We start from the raw sequence: 12,058 nt of genomic DNA on the forward strand, positions 1-12,058 counted from the left end.
GCATAAAAACATGTAAAACACTCTCAGACTCACCACAGAAAGGACATCCCTCCCCAACTAAAGGATCTAACCGTGCTATGTGTCTGTTTGTGGCTAATATCCCATATACAATTCTCCATTGAAGATCTCCTATTCTCTTCTCAATGGGTCTTTTGTACAGGGACCTCCAGCTTCCTCTCGGGGAAGAGTCTGACTCCAACACTGAAGTCCATTTTGTTCCTTTGAAGTCTTTAAAAATGTTATAGTTGCAGTTTTTAACACACACTCTGTAAAGAGTTTTCCTGGTAAGCGTTCTAAAACAACTCAACTCCGGGATTTTCATAGTCACTGTGTTTCCAGGGGTTTCCTCCCAATCTTCATCCTTTAGGGAGATTTTAAAATCAGGGAAACCATACGCCTCTTTACAGGTTTTTGGAGCAGTTACAATTAAAAAGTCTCTTGCTGCTCTTGGGAGTGCCGACTCTAGTTCGTTAAACAACCGTTGGGTGGTCCTTACGGATCTGAAGCCCACCATATCAGCCAGTTCCTTTGCCTCCATCCATTCACATCCTCTTCTGAGATCGGAAACCTTTGATATCCCAGCACTAGTCAGTGCAACTCTAATGGCATCAGAGGACAAACAAGCAGTGTGTAAAAGATCATTAAAAAATAAGGGCTCTTCTAGGATCCAGGCATCAGGACTCCCCCATTCTCTGGAAAAATTAAAATTCTGCCACAGCTCCAATATATTACTATGAAAGGGTGTAAGTCCTCCGAGTGAAGTTCTATTAAAATTCATTAAAAACAGTTGTCTGTCCAAGCCCATTCTTCTGGTCTTAAGAAGCAGGGCACACGCAACGTCCATCCACACGTGAGGCTGATGATAGAGGAGGCGCTGGACCGCCATCAATCGAAAGGTTGCCACCCTCGCCTTTATGTCGATGAGTCCCTGTCCACCTTCATGCACCGGTAGGTAGAGCATCGCTGGCTTTAGCCAATGTTGTCCAGACCAGAAGAAGTCCACCAGCATCTTTTGAATCTCTCTGATTAAAACCATCGGTGGGTCGAGGACCATGAACTTATGCCAGAGTGTTGAGGCGATCAGATTGTTGGCGATCAGAACTCTTCCCCTATACGAAAGCTGGGGTAGCAACCATTTCCATTTAGACAACTTGGCGTGGACCCTATCTACTAATCCCTCCCAATTTTTCTTTTCAAAGTCATCGTTACCTAAAAATACCCCTAAATATTTAAAACCTGTTTTATTCCATTTAACATTTTTTGGAAGTTTAGGTAAGTTAAAAATATGATTACTATTGGCTCCAAACCATAAGGCTTCTGTTTTTTCCCAGTTAAGTTTGGCAGAAGAAAGTTTGCCATATATTTCTAAGCTTTCTTCTAAACACTGCACATCTTCTGTATTTTTAATTACAACGGCAACATCATCAGCATAAGCAGAGAGAACAAAAGCTTCTTTTCTTAAACCTCCTGTTATAACTATGCCTTTTAATTTTTTCCTTATCAGGCAAAGTAAAGGTTCTATTGCTAAACTGTAAAGCTGTCCTGACATAGGACATCCCTGTCGAATGCCTTTCTCCATTTTTACAGGAACGCTTAACCCTCCTCCAACTTTTATCAAACATGAAGCGTCATTGTATAACACCTTTATCCAAGATAAAAACTTTTCACCAAAACCATAGCATTTAAGAACATAAAAGAGATACTGGTGATCTACACGATCAAAAGCTTTCTCTTGATCAAGAGAAACAATCCCAAAGTCCTCATTGTACAGTTTTGTATACCTTAAAATATCTCTCATTAAAAACAGGTTATCATAAATAGATTTCTTGGGAATACAATAAGATTGGTCTTCAAAAATTAACTTGTCTAACACTTTTTTAAGTCTGTTAACAAAGCACTTAGACAGTATTTTGTAATCTGTGGTGAGTACAGACACAGGCCTCCAATTTTTTAAACTAAGCAAATCTCCTTTTTTGGGGATTAGAGAGAGAACGGCCCGCTGACAACTTTTAGGGAGCATATTCAGATTAAAACTTTCCTTTAAAACACAAAACAAATCTTGTCCAATAACTTCCCAAAATGATTTGTAAAACTCTGCCGGCAGACCATCAATGCCTGGAGCTTTCCCTTTGTTAAGCTGATGAACTGCTTCCGTCACTTCTCCGAAACACAGGTCACTTTCAAGAGTTTGTGCAGTTTGTTCATCCAATACTGGCAGATCATTAAAAAAGTCACTTGATGGATAGATATCAGTCTCTTCTTTTGCATATAAATTAGTGTAAAAGTCCACAGCAAGCCTTCTCATCTCCTGAGGATCTGAGGTAACTGTCCCGTTTGCTTTTCGAATGCCATGCATAACATTGGATTGGGAGTGTTTTTTCTCCAGGTTAAAGAAGAAGGTTGTTGGAGCATCCATATCTTGCACTGATATAAACCGTGCTCTGACCAAAGCTGCTTTAACCCTCTCCTGAAATATATCCCTTAATTCCTGTTTTTTTGTCTTTAAGCGATCTTGTAAACAAGGATCATTTTGGTTCATCAGGCTATTTTGAATTTCACATATCTCTTTTTCTAAAACATATAGCGTATATTTGAGCTCGTTTCTTGTATGTGATAAAAATTGCTGGCTAAAAAGTTTAATCTGAGCTTTCCCCACTTCCCACCACTGCAGGAGATTGTTAAAATCACTTTTTTGAGTTACCCAATAACTCCAAAATTGTTTAAAATTTTCGCAGAAGTCGTGATCTAACAGAAGTTTGGTGTCAAACTTCCAAAAATAAAAACGAGGGGTTGTATGTGACAATAAAACATGTAAAGTGATCATATGGTGGTCTGAAATAACGTTTGGGATTATTTGTGTGTCCATTGCTCTATTATACATAGTTTTCTTCATATAAAATCTATCGAGACGAGCAGCACTAATTCTATTGTCAGTAACTCGAATCCAGGTGTACTGTTTCACTCCTTCATTCTTTCCTCTCCAAATATCAATGAGTTCTGATTGTTTTATAACATTTTTTAGGGATAGAGCAGATGATGGATGAGGTTCTTCACCATTCCTGTCAGTAATAAAATCTACAGTACAGTTCCAATCCCCACCCATAATTAAAAAATCATCTTGATCTAAATCATAAAGAACTTTCTTAAGTTTCTGAAACAGTTGAATTCGATCACTTCCTACTGTGGGAGCATAAATATTAATAAAAACAAAAACCTTACTGTTTATTTCTACTTTTAAAACAAGGAGCCTTCCTTTTTCTACTTCCTGTTTTGATAAAATATTGATCTTTGTTTTCACTGAGAAAAGTATTGCCACCCCTGCACTTACATTAGTGCCATGGCTTAAAACACACTCACCATCCCATCTCAAACCCCAATCTGTTTCATTTGCTTCATCACTGTGTGTTTCTTGAAGAAACATCACATTAATCTCTTTAGGACCAATACACTCTTTTAACAAAGCTAATTTATTTCCACCCCTAGCCCCATTTATGTTCAAAGATCCTACTCTTAGGATATCCATAGAAATAAAAGAGGGAAGGAGATCAAATAAAATCAGAAAAGTGAAGAGAAACCCAAAAGAGTTGTAGACACCCATGTGATCCTTATTTTAATTTACTTCTCTTATTTCTAACTTTCTTTGAACTTTGCCTAATTGCCGTTATGTGTTTCTTTAACCTGAATCTCTTTTGTTGGGACAGAACTTCATTGCTGCACTCACTGCAAATTTTTTTCACTGATTCAACAAACTTATTTAAATCGGGGAAAAATTCTGCAAGTTCAACACTTTTGCCCTTGGTTTCATCCAAGAAGTTGTTAATCTGTTCAACAGTATACAACACTCCATCATAAGCCTTATCCATATCAACATCAAAACAGGATTCATCATCTCTAATGCTTCCTTCAGTGACTTCAGACTGTCCATCCACCTCCTCATCACTGCTCTCCACACTCCTCTTACTCAAAGCCTCTTCAGCATTAGCACCATCAGTACTCTGCTGAACACTTGCAGCACTGACGGCACTGACACTAGGCATTTGGCTATCATTAACAACATTAACCGCTTCACTTACCTCAGTGTTGATCACTTTGACTGTCTCTGCCTGTACACTGCCTTCCGTCGCTACACTTTGTTGCTCATCTGTCCTCGGGCCCTGGTTCTCCTCGGCGCGTTGTTTATGTGGACAGACGAAGCGTTTGTGGCCGATATCACCGCACTCAAAACAGCGTAAACTGTCTGTGCTCGCGTACAGCATGTATGAACTGTCTCCGTGAGACACACGGAAAGAGACATCGAGTGTTTTGTCCGGCGAAGTTAAAAACATATACAGTTGTCTCCTAAAAGACAACACGTGTTTTAACGATGCGTTCTTGCATCCAAGCGGAATCATTTTCACCCCTCCAGCAATTTTCCCGAATCTAGACAACTCCTTTACAATTAAATCATTGGAAATGAAAGGCGGTACATTTGAAACCGTGACTTTTGTAGCCGGGGCAGATAAGGGTGTGACGGGCACGTACATTTCCTTAACCCAAATTCCGTTTTCGATCATTGTTTTTACTAAGTGTTCGTTTTTTAGAAACACTACAACAGCTTTGTTCATCCTAGAGGCCGAGTTTTTGTTTTCGTGGCCGATTTGATCCGCGACGGCAAGGAGAACATCTTCTATGTTTGCGCCTGATTCCGGCGCACACCTGAACCCATTCCTGAGAGAGAGAGGCGACGCTCCCCGCTCCGGGGCAGACGTCATTACAGCCTCACACTCCCCACTCACTTAATCACACTGACTAACACTAATACAAAAGAGAAAAAAAAAATGCCCAAAAAATTTAGGGGGAAAAAGAGGAAAAGAAAAAGACAAAACAAACAAACAAAAAAACGGTTAAAGCAGAAAAAATCTTGAAAAACTGTGCGCTCCCCCACATGCGACCCAAACGCCACCTTCTCGCTACCCAGCATGCAACACACCAGAGAGAGAGAGAGAGAGAGGGAGAGAGTGTGTGAGTGTGAGAGAGAGAGAGAGAGTGTGTGTGTGTGTGAGAGAGAGCGAGAGAGAGAGAGATGAGTGTGTGTGTGTGTGTGTGAGAGAGAGAGAGAGTGTGTGTGTGTGTGAGAGAGAGAGAGAGAGAGAGAGAGAGTGTGTTTGTGTGAGAGAGAGAGTGTGTGTGTGAGAGAGAGAGAGAGTGTGTGTGTGTGTGTGTGAGAGAGAGAGAGAGAGTGTGTGTTTGTGTGAGAGAGAGAGTGTGTGTGTGTGTGTGAGAGAGAGAGAGAGAGTGTGTGTGTGTGTCCCCAATAACTACCGCGGGATAAGTGTGGGCAGTGTGTTGGGAAAACTGTTCTGCAGTATCATTCACACACGCATCGTCTCACACATCTCAGCACACAACATCTTAAATAAAGCACAGATTGGCTTTTTACCAAAACATCGCACATCCGACCACATCTACTCTCTCCACACTCTAATCAACAAGAACATCAACGACAAACAAAGGAAAATATTTGCATGTTTTGTAGACTTTAAAAAAGCATTTGATTCAATTTGGCATGATGGTCTACTGTACAAAATCCTACAAATTGGCATTGGCGGAAAAACGTTTGACATTATTGAATCTCTGTACACCAACAGCAAAAGTGCGGTGAAGATCGGTAACCACAGAACCGCGTTCTTCCAGCAGAGCCGTGGAGTGAGGCAGGGCTGCAGTCTAAGCCCAACTCTATTCAACATCTACATCAATGACCTGGCGTCAGCGCTGGAGAGCTCTACTGCACCCGACCTCACTCTGCAGGGGTCAGAGGTCAGATGTCTGCTGTATGCGGATGACCTGAGGACCTTCAGCAGAGCCTGTCCCTGCTGGAACAATACTGTCACGACTGGGCCCTGACCGGAGTCATGGTGTTCCAGAAGAAAGCCAGATCTCAGGGACACAAACACCAGTTCTTGTATAAAGACCAGGTCCTGCAGCACAGCTCTAGCTACAGCTATCTGGGCATCGACATCAGCGCTTCGGGACGCTTCGGTCTGGCTGTGAAAACACTCGCTGAAAAGGCTCGGAGGGCTTTCTATGCTATAAAGTCACGATGTGGACACTTAAAATTACCCATTAAAACTTGGATAAAATTATATAATTCAATAATAAAACCAATTCTTTTATATGGATGTGAAATTTGGGGACCAGTACTAAATTTAAAAAATTGGGATAAAACATCAGTAGAAAAATTACAATTGGAAATTGGCAAAAATATTCTCGGGGTTCACAGAAACACGTCCACTGCGGCCTGCAGGGCTGAGCTGGGCCTGTACCCGCTGAACATGGAGATCCAGAAGAGATGTGTTCAGTTCTGGCATCACCTCCATCAGTCTGACCCAGAGTCAGTGCAATATAAAGCCTTCCTCGCCAATGAAAGCTCAGCAGAACCTCATCCTCTGAACTCACTCGCTCTTCAACTGCTCCATCAGAATATACTCCCCATCAACCCCAAACCTTTTATTAACAATATCCACAAACATCTAAAAGTCACTCATGATGAAGCACTAAAAGCACATTTTGCCCTCCAGAATAAACTGCAATGTTACTCAGCCCTCAATAGAACCACTAAATTGGCCAGTTATCTATTTATTAAACATTTTAAAGAAAGACAAATCCTCTCCAAATACAGATTAAGTGACCATGATCTAGAGATAGAGAGAGGAAGACATAGACAAACATGGACAGAGAGACACTGTGACCTACAGCACATCGAGGATGAGGAACACTTTCTGCTCTTCTGCTCTAAATACACCAGTATAAGAGAAACCTTTCTGCCCAGATTTCATTCTCTGAACTGAGCGACACTGAGAAAATGTTCTTCTTACTGGGAGAAGATGATAGTACAGCTGCACTAGCCGCTAAATACGTGTTAGCTATTCACAACGCCAGAGTCAACTAATTCTCTAGAGAGACCGACTCTATTTATTCATTTATTAGGATAAATTGTGTTTATTTATCGATTTATTTATATTTACTATGCTACATATGACATGATTTGTAAATATATGTTTTGTTTGTTTGTTTTATTATTTATATATAATATGTTGATGCTTTGGCAACATTGTGTTCCACAGTCATGCTAATAAAGCTCATTTGAATTGAAAATTGAATTGAATGTGTATGTGTGTGTGTGTGAGAGAGAGAGAGAGAGAGAGAGAGAGAGTGTATGTGTGTGTGTGTGTGTGTGTGTGAGAGAGAGACTTTTAACACACCTTTATTTATACTTGGACTATAAAGACATTCTTCATAAACATCTATTCATTAACATCAGATGTACATTTATAAACACATATGCCCACTCAGAAACTCATACATCTTCATAGACATTACAAGGTATTGTCTATCATTACAATCATAAATTTAAAACCAGCTCATTTTCATAATCCACCGAGCACAAAACATAATTCAAAGCCCAAATTTCAATAAACTTGTCCATATCATTCATTAGTTTAAAATATGCAAACTCTGCCTTGATTCTGGTTGCTATAAGAGCCTTTAAGACCACCTCAGAACCTACTTCCCCCTCTCCTTTCAATTTTCTTTTCCGTGTTAACCAGATTGCCATCTTTGCTCCTCCAATCACAAAATTAATTAACAAGATTTTTTTTCTGTCTGATGCAACATATTTTGGTCCAAAAATGAATAATTCATTATTAAAAACTACGCCCAAATCTCTAGCCCACCCATCTAAGATCTGAAACAATTCTCTTAACCTTAAACAATGTAAAAACAAATGATCAACTGATTCTTCAGTGCCACAAAAAGGACATTCTTTCCCTACAGTGGGGTCAAAGTGCGCCACATGTCTGTTTGTAGCTACCGCCCAGTGAACAACCCTCCACTGGAGATCAGCAGTGCGTTTCTCTATAGGAGGTTTGTAGAGGGACCTCCAGCATCTTCTAGGGGACGAGTCTGGCCCGAAAAAATGTGACCACTTGGTCTCTTTACAGTCTTTGAGCGCATTATAATGGGACACTTTCACGCAAATAATGTACAGGGCCTTTTTTGAGACAGTCTTAAAACCTTCCAGTACAGGAGTCCTGAAGTGTAGGAGAGAACCTTCCTCAGTCTCTTCATCCACTGCTGCTGAAACATCCACTTGGGGAAACCGGCTCCCTCTGCCCTGTTCAGGAACCTCATTTTCTTCTGATCTTTGTCTGAAAACAGAAGGCAATGCGGAAACAGTTCCATCCATTATTCTCTTTATTATCCTTATGGACTTGATGCCTGTCTTGTTGCACATCTCCTCTGGACTTTTCCAGTTTTCACCAGTCTTTAGGTCAGCAATCCTTGTACACCCCGCTCTTGCCATTACATTCTGGATGCTTCTGGACTCCAGTGCCGGTGCTGGTATCAGTGGGTTATTAAAAAGAGGTTCATTCTCTGTCCAGAGTCCAATGTTTGTGAGAACCCTCTTGACCTTAAAAACTGAAGTCCATGCTCTCAAAACGGTCTTATAAAAAGGGGAAATATTCCTCAAGTCCATGTTGGCCAATTTAATCCAAAACAATTGTACATCATACTTAAAAATATTCATTTTCCTCAACACAGCTCGCGCTATATCAGCCCAGCACGGCTCCGCATACAACAGTCTCTGAGCTGCTTGAAGTCGGAAAGTCTTTATTATGTTGGCTTGGCAACAAGCCAACATACTGTTATGCTATTTAAACTTCTTATTATTATTCTTATGGTCCTAGAAAGTCTGAACGCTACTCCTCCTAGGGCTTTAAAGCCACAAGCCCCAAACTCGGCAGACACCTGCAGCATAGGGGGGTGCTTTATGCTATATCTTTTCAGACCATCTTTTTTTTTTATTAATTTTTAAATGTAAAAATACATTACCCATAGACTTACATTATCTGAGAAAAATTGCGCCCCTAGTTGCAATACCCGAGATTAAGGGAGGAGTCGGGTTTCGTTTCACTTTTAAACCGGTTAAAAATACCAAGTAAATAATACAATTTCCCTCAAACTGACAAGCTAAACCAACATATCTGATTATTACAGGGGTCAGGGCTCATTAATAATTTATTTCTGGGCAGAGAGCAGTCAGAAAGATGAGAGAAGAATCACTGCTGCTCAGCTCAGGCATTGCCTACACGGAGCTCACAACAAGCAAATTTATTCTTATTTAAGACCTTTTATAATTAAATTATATCGGCGATTGCACGCAATCTACCCGTTAGAACACACCAAGAGCTAAATTCAGATGTTTCTGAACTGTTTAAAGTAAAAACATGATATATTCGCGGCAGCCAAATGTCCGCGAGCTCGCAATGTATTTCTCTGAACACTTGAAGTCCACATGACAGCCGCGTTTCGGGGCGAGATCGGACAAATAAATAGGCTACACATTTCATTCACACTGACAAGCTAAACCAACATATGTTATTATTACCGGGTCAGATCTCATTAATAAACTAGAATTAAAAAAGTTAGTGAACTAACTTTGATGTTGGCTTGGCCATCTTGGCCATGGGGCAAAAGAGCCACAGTACTTGTGTGCCCAACATTCTTGAGTTGCCCGGCTGCAAAAAAATAAAAATAATAATACCATAAAAAAATACACCTGCAACAGTCTTTTTCCATGGTCCCTTGCTGTTTTCTTTTTTAATAAAAAGCCTAGGCTATGATAACAGCTACGACAGGGTTGTCTAGCTGAATGCGAAATAAGTCATGCAAAAACCATAATCTCCTAAATACCATTCAATTTGATATTATTTTAATAGTACTGACAACATATTTTAAGTTATCACACATTACTGAAAAATTAAAGAAGGGACACTATATAAGTTATCTATTTTCATGTTGTGCATATAATAGTACTCACAGAAGGACTCATAATTTACTTGAAAATAGGCAATTTATGCATTCACTTGTATGAACTGCTTTGTCTCTGAATATATCTTGAAGTATTTAGTGTTTATCCTGTGGCGCCATCGTGTGGACAACATACTGAAAGCAGCTGGTAAATGCAGCCTCTTTTAATATTCAATCCAGCATCAATAATTATTTTCGATTTATTTTTCAACAGTTTATGTTTCGTGGCTGTTTTCGTTTATATTTTCCAAGCTATTATGAATTTTGAAATAATCGTGTACTTGATTAGTCCGATCTACCAACGAAAAGCTAGAATCACTGTCCTCTGAAGCTGGAGAGATGGATCTTATTTTCACCCAAGACAAAAAGATCACACAAGCACTCATTTTGATCTCTATAATATATTCTTCTAATTGTTTTGTGTTGATTCGCTGCACTGTTTTAATTTAAAAGGCTGTCGTGACTTTTTTTTTATTTCCAGTATTTATAAGCTGTATCGCGCTGATATTTCATTTTGCACACATACACAGCTCAAAAACACCATAATTCTGCTCTTGTTGTGTTCTAATGGGTGGATTGTGTGCACTCGCTGTGATATATCTTATTTTTTAAAGCTCTTAAAAAATAAAAAAATGCTTTTATTCTGAGCTCGTAGTGATAACTGGGCTGGCTGATATGCAGCGCTCATTTCTCTCTCGTCTTTCTGTCGGTTCTTTGGCCAGAGACATAATTTATTAATGAGATCTGACCCGATAATAATAACATATGTTGGTTTAGCTTGTCAGTGTGAATGAAATGTGTATTTATTTGTCCGATCTTTTCCCTTCGCAAAGTGAAATATTGCATTTTGCACACACGGCTCAAAAACCTCTGGATTTTGCTCTCGTTATGTTCTAAAGAGTGGATTGTGTGCAATTCGGAGTACTATTTTATTTTAAGAAGTAAAATATATAAATGACTTTACCACAGGGAACTACACTAACTTTTTCCACTGGTGGCTCTTGTGCTAATAACTTTTTCAGTTACTGGCGCATAACATGATTTGGTCGCACAAATTATTTATAGTAATTACTGGATAATAATGAACAATAATGAAACTGTATTGGATGTGCTTTTTGTTTTACTTGCCATCTTTTAAACCACATGCCTTGTTCTATTTCTTACAGTACACACAGTGCATTCAGACACCTTCAACATTTCTCAGATTATCACAGTTTATTTGCTGTGGTTTAGAAATTGGTAATAAAATATGAACAAGAATAACTCAGAACAAATTCATCTTGATAATGTCGGATAACTTTGATAAAAAGATATGTAATGGAATCAACCAAAACTTCAGACAACTGTCAGTATGACAATATTTACACAACTATCAATACTTTGTTGAACAGTTACCAAGCAAGCAATGCTTAATTTGGTTCAGTCTGTGGTGTGAAAAGGTTGCATTAGCAGTTAAAGAAAGAAACACTTAAGCAAAAAATGGTCTGGTCCCTAATTATTATTATTTTTTTATTCAATTTCACTGGTAGCCTGCAGTATGAAGAATGTTTGGGTATAATATTTCACAGATCACTATTTTGCCATACTCACTTACATAAAATGAACTAGTGGCCTGCACCCACTAGTAAAACAATTCTATCTGATTTTTGGATTGACTTTGGATAAATTCTTGTACTACAAGGTAATTCAATCAAGAGCAGTGAGTGATTTACTTTCATTTTCATACATTAAAGACACTGACAGCAGAGCTAGTAAATTAGGCGCGGACAAACGCATCCATTATAACGATACACATCCGATTTTTTTGCAACTCTTAACTTTCACTTAAAACATAACCACATACTCTTTCGAACACACTTTCCAACACGGGTATTTCGACATATTTTGTATGTATTTGTTGTCGGTACATAAGCAAGAAAACTTTGAGACGCGTCTCTGCTTGCTCCTTGAACACCAGAACACCGCGCTGCTGAATTGAGCTCTTTTGCTTTACGCTCTTTTTTTCCTGTTTATTTAAACTGCGATTTGCATTTGTTCGTTCAGGTGCAGGTGAACGAGAGCTCGGTTCAGTGTTGCTGTCCCTGTTCGCGAGACGCGTCTCTCTCTCGCACCGAACACAGCGCGAGTCACCAGCTGCTCAGTTCAGCTTTCCCGCAGCGCGGGGCTGAAGAGAACTTGATGTGTTGAATGCTCGGAGCACGTTATAAAA

The 12,058-nt window shown here is 39.5% G+C and overlaps 1 protein-coding gene across 2 annotated transcripts in view; it reads right to left on the minus strand.

The window, feature by feature from the left end:
• LOC113048374 (NACHT, LRR and PYD domains-containing protein 3-like) overlaps window positions 1–12,058 on the minus strand; it is a 165,367-nt gene that overhangs the window by 1,454 nt on the left and 151,855 nt on the right. The window lies entirely within an intron of this gene.

Source organism: Carassius auratus, chromosome 29, assembly GCF_003368295.1.
Source record: "Carassius auratus strain Wakin chromosome 29, ASM336829v1, whole genome shotgun sequence".
Classification (NCBI taxonomy): Eukaryota; Metazoa; Chordata; class Actinopteri; order Cypriniformes; family Cyprinidae; genus Carassius; species Carassius auratus.